Here is a 15,442-nt window from a genome sequence, read left to right as displayed (position 1 = left end):
CAATCCAAGAACATGGTATATCTCTCCATCTATTTGTATCATCTTTAATTTCTTTCATTAGTGTCTTATAATTTTCTGCATACAGGTCTTTTGTCTCCTTAGGTAGGTTTATTCCTAGATATTTTATTCTTTTTGTTTCAATGGTAAATGGGAATGTTGTCTTAATTTCACTGTCAGATTTTTCATCATTAGTGTGTAAGAAGGCCAGAGATTTAATTTTTAATTGCAAAATCATATCTTTCACATTATAAATTTTCTTATCTAAGATCTTTTTCTCTTTATGACAATACTGCATTTTATTTGATTCACTGTATACTTGTGTGTATAGGAAAGTGCAAATTAGAATTTTTAAAAATATATTTTTCCTTGTAGTAAATATATTTCAAGGGAAGGCACCTATGATGATCTCAGAACTATTACTTCCTTCTGAACTGTGATATAATTTCAAAAGCATGGTGATTCTTTTTGACTTATCTTTGCGTAGGGAAGTCCATGTTTACCCAGGATTGACTTAAAGTAAGTCTGGAATTGAGAATAATGTGGGCCTCTAATTCTTTCATTTTCAAATTTAAAAAGTATAAAAACTATTTATCATAGTTTTACTTGAGTAGCTTTGGTATTCTGCAGACTAGGAGTGGTGGAAATGGAGTTTGAGTCAGAACACTGGGCAATCATTGCAGGTAAATTTGCCTCTTATCCAAAGTATCTCCCATTGTGTGGTACTTAGTCTGTTCTCGCTCTAGCCACCTCCTCTCTAAGTTGAGGGCTGTCAGTCATATTCTCCTGGGTCTCCTCCAACTGCTTTCTAGTACTCTTTCATTATAAGATAATTAAACAGCTATACTCAACTCACTGTCTTGCCCAGAAGTCCAGAACTGTGGTATGTATGTTAAAAATTAAGTTGTGAAATAGGACTTGGGAGTCAGATAACCTGTCTACATTTTTTAGCTATGTGTCTTTTGGAAAATTATCTAACTTTTCTGAGTCTCAGTTTCCCAATCTGTAAATTGAGAGAAACTACTTTTTCTTCTGCAGGGCTGCTGTGAGGTTTCTGTGAGATACCAAAGCACTGCCAGTCCATGGCAAAGACCTCCAGTCAACAGTGGTGTGGTTTTCTACTGAATCAGATTCCTACTAGAAACATTTTCAAAGCATGCCACAGGTCCACCACTCCCAAATAACATCCAGGCCCTTCTTTAGTTATTAGCCTCTGTGATGCTTTTGTATTTTGCACAGCTCTTAGTAAGTACTTGCACTTAGTAGGTACTCAATAAATAGTTTAAAATTAGTATGATGGACCTAATTTGGGGTGTCTTTGGGGATTATTGAGTCATCTTCTAAGATAGTTTCTCATGTCTTGTTTTTACATAATTAGCTTTTTCCCATGGTTGTACTTTAGTAGGGAAAGAATTAAAGAAATAAGGCCACTGGGAATGAGAGCCTAAGGAGCAACTAGACTAAAGAGAAGGAATAAGTGAACATTCTTCATGTGAGCATAGTGTAAAGAACTAGAAGTCCTGTAAGTTGCCCACTACCTCTTTTGCACATGTGCCGCATTCCCTGTGCGATCAGTAGCAATCTTGTCCTTTCCTGAGAACTGGCACTAATCCCTGTCCTAAACAGCCTTGGATATGGGAAGAAGGAGAAGGAAAAAGTTTATTTAATGAAAATGCTTCTGTTACCAAATATGTTTCTGCTGCCTTTGTGCTGTATCCTGTCAGTACCCAACCATATGTTGTTAAAAACACTCCTTAAAATGTGTTTTTTTTTAAAACTACTTTGCAGTTATAATGGGTAATTGTGATCTGCTTCACTGCTAGAAATGCATGAAAGTGGCTCCTATGATATCACCAACTTCAAAATGCATTAGAGGACTGGGAGGGAGGAAGAAAGGAAGCTGATCTCTACTCCCTTCTCTCTATAAATCACAGTGGATACCTCTAATAGTTTAAGCCAGAAGGGAGCACTAGGGCAGTTGCTTCTAGTCAATATTAGGCCATCAGACTCTTGAGCTGTGTTTTTATAACTGCCACTCTCCATGGCCCCTTATTCCACCTTTAAAGATGAGTCTCTGTGTCTAGACTTCAGGGTATCTTAACTTCCCTCCAGCCACAAAGCTCACCTACAACTACAACTGAGGCCTGCAGAGGCTCCCTCCGGTGGGCACTCCAGCACTGTCAATCAGGTAAGAAATAGCCAGCACTAGCTGCAGCAGTTTGATTAACTGATCCTCTACATTAAGCAAAAAACATTAGGAGAAACTGCCCTAATAGGCTGGGTTATCTACATGCTTAAACATCCTGGGAGAGCTTTCTCCATCTTTGCAGTAGATCATTCCCATTGACTTCATGGCCTAGGAAGACACACTAACATTTACAGAATGCAGACAGAATCCCAGCTACAGTCGCCTACTCCTCTGCCCTAGAATCAGAGATATGAGGATGCTAAAGGGTGGTATTTCTGAAACACGCTCGCTCTGATCCCAAGTCACACAGCTAGTTGACCTCAGGTTCCTCATCTTGAAAATGAAGGGAATGGACTAGATGCCATTCTAAGGTTCTCTGGCTTTGACATTTTATGAGTTGATGACACACAACTTTGTTCAAACATTACTTTGCATATTATTTGCTATCTTTCTAGTGAGCAATTCAAAGTTAGTACAAGTCACAGATATAAAATTACAGAATGCCTTAACCCTGTTAAAAGTTAAACTGAGGCATATTAAAATTTTATCTATTGGAATCAGGCACCACCAAACTGTAAGTGGTAGCAGTGCTGTGCCAACTGGAGCTGGAGAGAGACTTTATAGAGAAGAGGCTGAAACAAAGTAAGGAAATTATTGATTGGCTGTAGCTTAAAGCCTGGTTGGTTCTTTGTGATTGGTTATCCTTAGGTTTCAATTTCCTAACTTGAAGCACTTACATGCTTGGATTTTGGTTTGTTTATTCAGGCTTCCCAGCACTAGAGCTCCCCTCAGTCTAATGGCCTCCTTGTTTAATTAATGTAACACCACTAACACTTTAGAGGGGAAGTTCAGCCTAAGCCCACACTCACCCTCCTGAGGCAGAGGAAGCTTTTACCCTGGGACCTGGGTTTGCCTGTAGTTGTTGCTCCAGGTTCTGCCTTTTATCAGCTAAATAACAAAGGGAAGTCTGCTTAAAACTCTTGAACTTGTTTCCGTGTTTATAATGTGAGAGTCAGTTTGTTGTAAAGATATAATTCATGTATGAAAAGTGCCTGGGAACATAGTAGGTTCTCAATAATTCACAGGCATGTATCTATTCTGTGATATTGGGTGATTCTCTCCCCCTCCACTCCCATTTCTTCACATTTCACAAGTTGAGCAAGAGTTGGATGAGCTCAGGACCTGCCTTAGTCCCTGATTTCTCACATTCTTGCAGAGCCCTAAAAGAGGGCTCCAACAAAATATATTCTATTTATTTGACACATTTCAATCTCATTTCCTCAATTTGGGTTCTCCATACAGTTTTACTTTCAGAAACAGTTTGTTCTGTGACAAAAGGTTTGCAAAAATACAGGGATAATTGCTAAAGTTTCTCTCTTTTTGACAGTAATTCAATGCCTTTAACAAAATTTATAATCTTTTTGTACCTAAGTGTTTATATGTGTTGTTAAACCATAATGTAGAAGTATATAAACATTTTCATATGTTCTACGAGATCAAATATGGTACATATGATAATAATCAGAACCACCAACCTAACATATTGTGAAAATGCCACATATGCATTTAATTATAGTTTCTGTTTTTCAAGCATGCATTCAGGGAAAGGAGGAAGTGGCTTTCTATTTAACTTCTTTGCTGCTAACAGAGCATGCATGCATTTTGGCAAGTTTCCTAGGGAACATCTGTCTAAAAGGGAACATTGAGGAGTTAATTGACATCTACCAAGCCTGGGCAACTGCTCTATGGCCCATGCTGTCTCTGTTAAATTTCTTAACTGTGTATCCCTTTAAGCAGAGTCACAAAACATACTATTGATTCAGCACTTTGAATAAAAAAGCAGATCACAAGCAAAACTTAAACTGGTTTATTTACAGAAGAGCTTTATGAAGTTGGTAAACAACTTAGACTCTTTTTCTAAAAGAATTATTTGTAGAAGATGCCAATGATGGGGTGGAGATAGGGTTATGGGGTGGGGTTTATAAATGGCTTGCGGATGTTTCCACTGGTTCATACCAAAGGAATGAATGGAAAAAGCCTCCTTAGAACTGGGTGGCAGGGGTGGAGAAGGGATGGGATGGAGAATGAAACAAACTAGCACTTTGACATTGCCTCAGTTCTGGTTGCAGGAAGCATGATGAAGGATTTGAAAAATAATAAAGAGCCCAACAATTTAGAGGAGCTGGCTGGACAGATATAAATAGAATGGAATTAAATCTTCCATTTCTCAGATAGGTTTGACAAAGAATGTGCTAATAGTTTACAGATGAAGTAAGACTAAGTGACAGAATGAATAGTTCCATGCTACTTGGAAACTTAGTGAGAATGTTAGAATTTGAACTCAATGCCTTGCTCTAAATCCTGACATTCATTTTTTAAAACTGCAGATATAAGTTTTTCCCCACTTCATAATTAATTGTGCCACAGTAAGGACACTTAAGACTCTGGTGATGGGTAAAGGACACGACACTGAGTTAAAATTGAGTTCTGGATAGCAATATTGTTTTTTTGGCTAAATCTGGCAACTCTGGTCAGACAGTAATGTAAAATGACAGAAAGCCACAACTAGTCCAAATAAGGCAAGGAAGCCTAAAACAGGACCAATGCAAAAGGCAAAGCTAGAAAGAGAAATCACGTAGAAGGGTAAAAACAGGAAACCACAAACTCCAAGGGAAGAATAAAATGGTAGGAGACTGGGGATGGTTGGTAAAGAGGAATCAGGAACTGGAAGATTTGCAAACCCAGCAGAAGGAAGCCAAAGCAGAAAAAGAGATAGAAAGTAATTCAGCAGAACTTTGATAAGGCACATACTAGGGCCTCATGACCAAAGTGATTATATTAGTTCAGGCTGTGATAGCAAAGTACAGAAATTTACTTCCTCAGAGTTCTGGAAGTTAAAAGTCTGAGATCAAGGTGTCAGCAGGGTTGATCTCTTTTGAGGTCTCTCTCGTTGGCTTGGAGTTGGCCATCATCTTTCAATGTCTTCTCATGGTCCTTTCTCTGAGTGTGTCTGTATTCTAATCTCCTCCTCTTGTTAAGATGCCAGTCATATCAGATTAAGGCCAACCCATATGACTTCATTCTACCTAATTTCCTCTGGAAAGGCCCAGTCTCCAAATACAGTCACATTCTGAGGTACTGGGGGCTAGGACTTCAACATAGGACTTTTAAGAGGACATAATTCAGTACATCACATGTTATACTTCCCAAATTGCAATCAATTCAGTTCATTTTTGCAAGCATTTATCACTACTTAAAATAGGTAATCTTGTGCCAGGTGTTAGAGAAGCCAAGATTAATAAGACATAATTCCTGCTTTTGGTGTGTCATGTAGTGGGGAGTCAAACACATACATAAGAATATTGGTTTAGAGAAAACAGATCTAGGTCAAATCCTGGAGCAGCTCACTGGCTAAGTGAGCATGGACAGTTTTCTGATCTGATAAAAGGTGTAATTACATCTAGTAGTAGTCTTGAGAATTAGCAATATTGATATCAAGCCCAGTTCCTGGTGCATAATGGTAGCTCTTACTATTACAAAGTGTTCAGAAAACACACAGGGAGATGATATCTGTTACAACTAGGAAAAATTAGACAACTTCACCCCAAAAGTTATCATTAGGGCTGAGCCTTAAAACACCAGGAGGATTTTGCTACGTGGAGAATGGAGCTAGACCATAATACAAATACGAAACAGCAAGAGGCACACATGTATTTTGATATGCCTAGAGCAGAGCAGGGCTGATGTGGGTGGCAGAAAATAAGGCCAGAAAAGAAAGTTGGTGCTACATTGTGAAAGGTCTTCAGTATCATGATAAAATATCTGAAGATTTTGCTACAAGCAAAGGAAAACATTGATGCTTCTGTGTAGTTTTTTTAATTGCTTTTTGTTGTTATTGGCAGTTTGTTTGTTTTTATTATTTTCATAGAGAATTAACTGCTTTTCAAAGGTGATATATGAGAATACCTGACTATAATGGAAATGAAAGGAAAGTTAATAAAAAGAATAGCTCTTCTCTGAGGCAAATTCTGGCAAGCTGCATATACTAGGACTAGATCTGTCCCTTCCATAGTATCAATGGATAAAACAATTATTTCAATTTCTGCAATGACAAAACAAAATGAAAATCTCTCAGCCCTTGCCTCTGCCTAACTCTCCCTACTCAGTACATAAGAACACTCAGATCTCTCGTCTTCTAAAAACAAATCCCTCCGTTGATCTTCCATTTCTCTTTGCCTACTATTCACTTTATTTTTTGTCGTTGTTCTTGTTGTTGTTATAAATGGAAAAAAATGTTTCTTATCAAGTGATATGTGTTTATTTCAAATAAATTAGAAAATATGATAAGGGAATTAAAAACAAATTTTTAGTAATTCCCTCCAAACACCCAAAGATAATTTACTCTCTGAATAGGTACACACATATTTATTCTCACAGTATGTGGTGGGGTCAAACTATACATTCTATTGGGTGATGTGCTTTTTTAAAAAATAAGCTTTTTATTGAAGAAACATATAGAAAATTATTCGGCTAAATGTTACTAATTTCCATCAAAAAATAAAATATCTTTATCTCCTCATGAGCCTTCCTCTCCCACCAAGGTCACCATGCCTGATTTTGAACACGAGGTAAGGTATTTGCTGTTCATATAGTGTGTACTGTTTCCTAACTGGCTTCTTTAATTCCACATTATGTTTGTGAGGTTCATCCATGCTATTTATTGCAAATAGCAGTGGTTATTCATTTTTCATTTCTGCATAATAATTTACTGTATGAATCCACCATTATTTATCTATTCTTCTATTCATGAGTATTTGCATTGTTTTCTTTCTTGGGTTATGAATAGTGTTGCTATGAAGGTTACTGTACACATATTTTGGAGCACATTTGCATATATTTCTATTAGGTATATATTTTGCAAAGAATTGCTGGGATAAGAGACTATGCAAATGGTTTTCAAAACTGATTATACTAATTGGCATTCCCTACAACTTTATATAAGTTTCTAATTGCTCCATATCCTACGCACCCTTGGTATCATCTGTCTTCTTAATTTTAGCCATTCTGGTGGGTGTGCAGTGGTAGTTCATGTTTCTTTTTTACTTGCATTTCCTTGACTATGTATGAGATTGAGCATCTTTTCATATGTTTATTGGCTAATTGGATATCTCCTTTTTTTGCAATATTATGAAGACTTAAGTCTTGTCCATTTTTTCTAATAAATTCTCTGCCTTTTTGTTATGATTTGTTCTTTATATATTCTGGATTCAAGTTCTTTGTCAGATGTATTTGTTGCAAATATCTTCTTACACACTGTGATTTGCTTTTTAAAATCTCATAAAGTAAAAAAAAAAATCTCATAAAGTTATATTGATGAATGAAATTTCTTAATTTTAATAAACTCGACTTTATCAATCTTTTCCTTTATGTCCAGTGATTTGTAAGTCCTGTTTAGAAAATATTTATCTATGCCAAGTGGTAAAGATATCCTTCTATGTTGTCTTCTAGAAGATTTATTGTTCTATTTTTAATATTTAGATGTACAATCCCTAGAATTGATTTATTTATATGATGTGAGGTGGGGGCTAAATTTAATTTTGTATGTTTATTTTTATAGCCAAATAACCCAGTATCATTTATTGAAAAATCCATTCATTCCTCATTCTGCAGTGTCCTGTCAGTAGTGCTATTTTTTTGTAATTCTATTGTTCATGTGTTTGGGTCTATTCCATGATTCTCACTCATCTTTCTATAGATCCAAATTTACATGTAGCTCTTTTGATTTTCATTTTAAATTTAATAAAATTAGAAATTTACTTATTTATTTATGTCACACTAGCCACACTTCAAGTGCTCAGTAGCTACATGTGGCTAGTAGTTACCAGGACAGTGCAGATATGGAACATTTCCATCATATAGAGAGTTCTATTCGACAACATCACTACATATCAGTACTGTCTATTTCCATAGCTCTTATCACTATCTGAGGAAATCTTATTTTCATTTGCTTATTGTCTTTGTCCACTCTTAGACTATAAGCTCTATAAATGTAAAAACACAGTCAATTCACTGTTATATGTACAAATTCCAGAACAGTTCCTAGTACATGATATTTGTTGAATGAATGACTAATATTCTGCTGCGTCCAGTGAAGCCTAGACTGCTTTCTGAACCCATTATATCCAATCTCAGTGATACTCCCCAAGATTCAGAGCAGATAAAGGCACCTTGTCATTTTGAAAAGTTTGGAGTGTCCCACATCTGGTACTTATAATTGTTGTTGATTAAGACAATGTTATTCCTGCAGACATGTATAATATTGATAAAAGCTATCTTTCTTTTGAGTACTTACTTTGTATTACAGGCTGTTCCAAAATTTATTAATTAACTCATTTAATGCTTATAACAACCATATGAATAGGTACTGTTATTTTCTCCATTTTATGGATGAGAAAACTAAGAAACAAATTAGTTCAGTGACTTGCACCAGAGAATGGAGGAACCCAGATTTGAACCCAAATGTCTGCTGCAGAACCTGAGCTCATAATGACTGACATTAGTGTCTCTCAATATAACTGTAGCAGTCTTCAACTTATTTTTGTTTGTTTATTCATCTACTTAAAAAATAATACAATTGTTGAACAGTGTCAGGTAGTGTCTTCAGCTCTATGTTTTTTGCTCTCTGCCACATCTGTTCTCTCTTCAGAGTACAGACCATATTTTGATTGATTTATAACCTCTATCCAATGGTTATTTATATATTCCCACTTATAGGTTGGATTCCCAAGAATTAGAGTAGGAATTTTAGTGTGCCAAGGAGTGCTTTTAAGAGAGATACTGTGAGAGAGGCAGGATAGGGAAGGATGGGGCAAGTCTATATAAGAACGTGGTCCCAGCTGGTTCCAGCTTCAGGCTGATCCCTTGGGAAACTCTGGGGTATGAACTGCACAGTGATCAATGGGACAGGTCCTATATACAACTTTAGTCAGTTATTGGCAGCAGGCTGCCCTGGAGTGCATGTGTGTGTGTGTGTGCACATGCACGTGTGCGTGTGTGCATCAGAATAACCTTCAGGGAGAATAATCCTGTTTCGATCAGCTTAGGGAAATTCTCCGGAGAAGGCAACTATAAGCCGTTAGCCATCCAAAGCTGGGGGCTAGGTATACTGACCAGGAAAATAGGATCTTGACCAGGGGCACTGACAGCATCCACTGTCCTCACTCCACCTCCATTAAAATGTTCCTATTTTATTTATTACTTAAGACTAGTATGAAATAGTGTTCAGCATGTTCATGCAGTTGACTGGTTTTGTGTGGATTTCACAAAACACTTTCACAGCCTTGATTATTGCTGCTGCATCTTTGCTTTAGGAATACATATGTTTCATGCTTTTAAAGATTTCCAAATGGAATGAGATCAGAATGAAATAAGAACACCCTACAAGCTATTTTAAATAACAACTAGTAAATAAAAACATCTGGTAGATGATTAAGAGCCACATCTCGAACCTCAGAAAAGACTGTGTGATGAACCTTTAAGGAGGAGCATACACATTAGCAGCTTTTTCAGTGATTTTGGTGTCTAAAAGAGAGCTCAGGAAATGTACGCAGGAGGATGTGGAGTCATTTGGAGAGCTCAGTGGGATAAGAGGACACAGAGCATGGCTCCCTCCGTTTCATTGATCTTTATACTGTGTTCTATTTATACTCTTTAGAAGAGTATATGAAAAACCAGATATTACATTCATTGGCTGTGAATGTGACACCAGCATCTGCTTGCTTTGACTTGACGTCTCTGGTTGGAACCATCGGGAATGCTTTATCCCATACCTTCTCTTTGGAAACATGAACAACAACAACAACAAAACATCAAAGGCCTGAAACACCTGTGTAACCTCTTCTATGCCATGGAACAGCCACATAAACTGATTCTAAAAATGAAGCCCTCTGTTCCTTGCCTCCCTTTGAAGATGCTGGAAAGGAGTGATCACACAGGGTTCTGATAGCCTGTGAAGTTCTTATCTCCTGCCTGGTTATCCTGAGATGTCAGGAAAAAAATCCTTAGTGCCTCTAAAAGCAAGAGCTGGGAGCAGGAATGTTGAGTGTCAAGAAGTATAATTTTCCCATCCACACTACAGCCTCACTTAAAAGGTCAAAGCAAATAAAATCTTTTGGTACCGTTTTGGTAATGAATATTTAGAGCAAACCCCACTGTGCCTGTATGACTTTATTCTCAGTTTTCCAAAATGAGATATAACTTGTTTCAATTGCTGAAACCAGAGGGGCAAACCACGTATGATGAATGCATTCTGTTCGAAATCCATTTCCTTCATCATTTTGTTAGACTGAATGCTCTGAGTTAGGGAGTATTATTTTCCCATTCTTCTTTTGCAAAACTGCCCACTCTTGGAGTTCTTGTGGCTGTGAGCTCTGGATTAGCGTCATTGTTTTTCTTTTCTTCTACTTTCCTGGCTACAAGTACTTAACACTTTCCTCACCTTTGAGTAGCAGGATGGCATCACAAGGAAGGTAGAATAAACTGGATGATTAAACAACCCTGTGCAGCAAGGGGGCAATATTTCAATAGCAAATATTGCTACCCATATACCTCAACAGAATGTGTTAAAGTAAACAAAATGATAGCGTAATTACAGTAATTCCAATTATGTTAATTAGACTGCATACACGCTTCACTGATAAGCAACTGTACTGCAAAGAAACTCCATAAGCCTGGTACTTGAGCTTTTAGTGCTACTATTTTCTTGGGTAACATTTACCCTCTCACAATTTTATTCTTTCTTTTATAATACTTCTGTTGGAAAAAAATTCAGGGACGTGCTACCTCACGTTTGTAGAGAAGCCAGAGAATCTATACCTGCTATGTTCCTCTGTGTTTTGTTTCCCTTCTCCTCAAACCTCAAATGAAAAACATTAACATGTTCCATCTGTCAAATTAAAATCCATCTTAAGAAAATGGATTTGCTTTTCAGTTTACTCCAAAAGACATTTTCTGCTTTGATATCACCCATAAAAAGAATCCCTGAGGGAAGAGGTTACCTAAAGCTGTTATTCACATAGCAGGCTGCATTTGGGGGGAACTAAAGATAGGGGAATCTGGTACTGCTCCCAAGTATTTTATCTTGGTGGGTTTATGGGAAACCTGATTGTTTTAACAAAGAAGGTCATGGATTGCAGAGATATGGAAGATATAAAAAGAAAAATCATAACAAAAAATTAAATGCTCAGAAAGGGAAAATTATATTTGTAAACTAATTAGAACCATTTAGATTTAAAATTGAGTGCTAATGCAATTAAACAATGATTTAAGTATGAAGCAATAAAAAAACTCATTAATAAAATAAAAAGTAATCTAATGCCTAAGTCAACCAAGGGATTTGAAGAGTAAAAAGAGCCAGTGTCTAGTTCAGATATTATCTATGAGACATTGTCATAATAGTGTAGTTTTTCTTTTTCAAAAAGAAAAACTAAGGAGTTGTTTTCATCCCCAAAAGATTGCCAAGAAGTTAACAATCTAAATGAATGCTTATAAAATCAGAGGATAAAATGAGTATATTAATATACAATCAAAGCAACACGGGAGAATTTTGCTTATTTAAAAAGTCTAAGTCACTTAAATTCCACCTTTGCACTTCACTCCACTCTGTCCTGTGTCTTTTATGAGCTCATTTCAACAGTTACTCACTTTCTCACTTTCTCTCTATTTCTTATTTTCTACCTGTTCTTTTCCTATAAACTCTGCTTGAGCTTCTTCAATCTAAAATGATTTTCTCTTACCCTTACTTCTCTCTCTTTCTCAGAGTTCACTTCTTTCACTTCTTGCCAGATTTCTTGAAAGGATGGATGATTATCATCTTCTTCAACGTTCTTACTTTCACTATCAGTGCTAAGTAAAAATTGCACGGGATTAGATTTTTAAACAAATCATCATTCACTTGTCAAAACAAGGTTAAATTCTCTTTGGTTCTGCCTTAGTTATCAATGCAATTAAGTTGACTTTTAGTACAAGTAACCCTAAAATAAGCTCTTTATATGCCATTGCATGAGGTTTGTTTTCCATAACATTGCTTATTGAACAAAAAGAAACACTAAGGAAAGCACAAGTGTACTAAGAATATAAATAAGAGACAAGTGTGGCCTATAAAAATATCATAGAACAAAAATATATGCCCTGGAGGGAAAGATTTTTTTTTAATGTTGAGCTGATTTTGTGCAGACAAGAAAAGCTAAGAGTTGGTGACTAACCACCTATAATTATGTGAAAGATTATTAGGAAGGAGGATGTTGCCAGATGCTCTCTGCTATGCTGAGGGTAGAAGGATGAGATTAAATTATAACCAGAAAGATTATGTTAGACATAAGGAAGAACACCATAGCTTTGGGAGGGGGTGATAGTCTATAAAATGGATTATCAAGGGGTAGTGTAAAATCCTCACTATAGAATTGTAAAATGTTTGAAAATGGGACAGACTATTCTCTGTCTCAGATAGTTTAGGTAATTCTTTTGTAAACATAATGAATATTTGCTTAAGAGCTGTTACTAGATGATTCTCTGATTATGAAATACATCTGAAGATTTAGTAATGTAGATAAAATGAAAAGATAGTATTTTAATTTTGCATAAATATTTTCTTTGCCTAGAGCACAGGTTTTTTTTTGCTCTTTCTTATCTCAGTCCCCTATGGGATTTTTAGCTATTGGTTTATGTACAAATGCCTCAAGTTCCTTCTAAGCTTTATTATTCCATTTTTTTCAGTTTCCAAAGTAAGATGAGAGCACAACAGAAAACTTGTGCTCTTTGTCTTTCTAATTATCAAGGGTCTACAAAGACACATAGTTTGACTCCATCATCTGCTACAGAAACACTCATAATACCATGAAGGTTAATATATTGGCTTGGAAATGCATGCCTTGGGAAGTACGCTTATGGGTGGGCTTTTCTCTTTCAGATATAGTATGAAAAGACATGAGAAACCTCTTCGTTTGCTTCTGGATTAGGGAGGCAAAAGTGATTGTGGCATAATATTAAAGTAGCAATTGATTTATCTGGATATTTCTTTCCAAAATACTCAGCAATAGAGAAATCACTGGGAACCTGCAAGTAAAAATGTTCTATGAGTAACTTCCAAAGAAGGCACAAATAAACCTCAAAATGTTCATGGATTTTACTCTCTAAAGTTCCTCCCAGGTAATTATTAGCCTTACTTATTTATTCTTCTTTTATATACTGATATATAAAATTTAAATCCTAGGCCTCAGCAAGAAAGAAGACACAATCTATGGAAAGAAGTCAGGCAAATTAAAAGAACCTGCCACAAGGAGTAAAGGCACCAAAGCAACTGCAGAGGGCACTGCTTAAAGCTGAAATCAGTCAGCAGGTATTTATCAGGCACTACTAGGTGCCAGGTGCTGGAAATAAAATGAGAAAGCCTTGGTCCTTGCCATTCTGAAGTTTATAGGCTAGGGCAGTGGGCATACTCTAATGTAAATATTATGCAAAATTTTTTTCACATTGTGATAAATACTAGGGAGGAAAATTATGGGATGTCCGAAAGTTTACAACATAAAAAAAACCTCCCTGAGAAAATAGAAATTTATCCGAGATTTCAAAGATGTATAGAAGGTAACTAATGTTTCGGAATATAAGGGCATAGATGAGGGACACAAAAATGTTTCATACAGAGTATACAGCTTATGCAAAGGCCCTGAGGTAGGAAGAAGCTGAGGAAATGAAAGGCCACTGTGAGGAGAGTAATAAGATGAGATGATCTAAAAAGGCTGGGATTAGATTGTGCAGAAAAATATGTAACTAATAGATGTAGTGTTATGGATACTCTTTTAATACTAATGAACATAAGGAAGCGATTAAAGGGTTCTCAGTGTGAGAGTGAGATAATGAATGAAAACTGTATTTTAAAACCATCACTGTAAGTCAGAAAAAGAAAAACAAATATCTTATATTAATGCATATATATGGAACTAGAAAAATGGTACAGATGAACCGGTTTGCAGGGCAGAGATTGAGACACAGATGTAGAGAACAAATGTATGGACATCAAGTGGGGAAAGTGGCAGGGGGTTGTGGCGGTGGTGTGACAAATTGGGAGATTGGGATTGACATTTATACACTAATATGTATAAAATGGATAACTAATAAGAACCTGCTGTATAAAAATAAAATAAAATAAAATTTAAAAATTAAAAAAAAAAAAACCATCTCTCTGGCCACAGTATAAAGAATAGATTTACTTGAGGCAAGATTGGCAGCAGGAAATCAGTGAGAAGGTTATTATAGTAGTAGAGTTGAAGATGACGGTGAATTGACTAGGATGCTAACAATAAAAATGGAGAAAAGTGGAAAATTCAAAAGGCATTTAGAAGGTAAATATTTAAAAAGTAAACAAGAGATAATTAAAAGCACTTTTTTGGACTATAAATGGGGCTGTGGGAAAGGAAATTACCTCAAATGACTTCCAGTATTACAGGAAACATTAAAAAAAGAACTGTTTTCAGTCAGGGCTTGCAAACTTTTTTTAAGTAAAGGTCCAGATAGTAAATATTTTGGGATTTAGAGCACATGCAGGCTCTGTCACAACTATTTGACTTTGCTGGAATAGAGTGCAAGCAGTCATAGACAACGTGTAAATGAATGGGCTTGGCTGTGTTCCAATAAAACTTTATTTATAAAAACAGACAAGGGACGAGATTTGGCCCTGAGGCATAGTTTACCTACCCATTTTAGATGATGAACATTCTGTTTACACAGACTGTAGTTTACATTGATGGCCCTGGATCATGAAAAAGAAATTTAAATTTTGTTCAGTGTTTTCTGGTGAATGAAAGCCATGCATATTTGAAATACTTTAAGAGAATCTAGTGAAAATTACTGAAGGCAATTTAGGTGCTTAAAACCTTACCTGGAGGACTGCAGGCAAGATGGCGGAAGAGTAAGACGCGGAGATCACCTTCCTCCTCACAGATACATCAGAAATACAGCTACATGTGGAACTTCTCCTATAGAACACCCACCGAAAGCTGGCAGAAGACCTCAGACCTCACAAAAGGCAAGAAACCCCCCACGTACCTGGGTAGGCAAAAGAAAAAAGAATAAACAGAGACAAAGAATAGGGACGGGACCTGCACCAGTGGGAGGGAGCCGTGAAGGAGGAAAGGTTCCCACACACTAGAAGCCCCTTCGCGGGCGGAGACTGTGGGTGGCGGAGGGGGAAGCTCCGGAGCC

This window comes from Physeter macrocephalus, chromosome 15 (genome assembly GCF_002837175.3).
Source record: "Physeter macrocephalus isolate SW-GA chromosome 15, ASM283717v5, whole genome shotgun sequence".
Taxonomy (NCBI): domain Eukaryota; kingdom Metazoa; phylum Chordata; class Mammalia; order Artiodactyla; family Physeteridae; genus Physeter; species Physeter macrocephalus.
Note: the sequence above shows the minus strand (reverse complement) of the source record.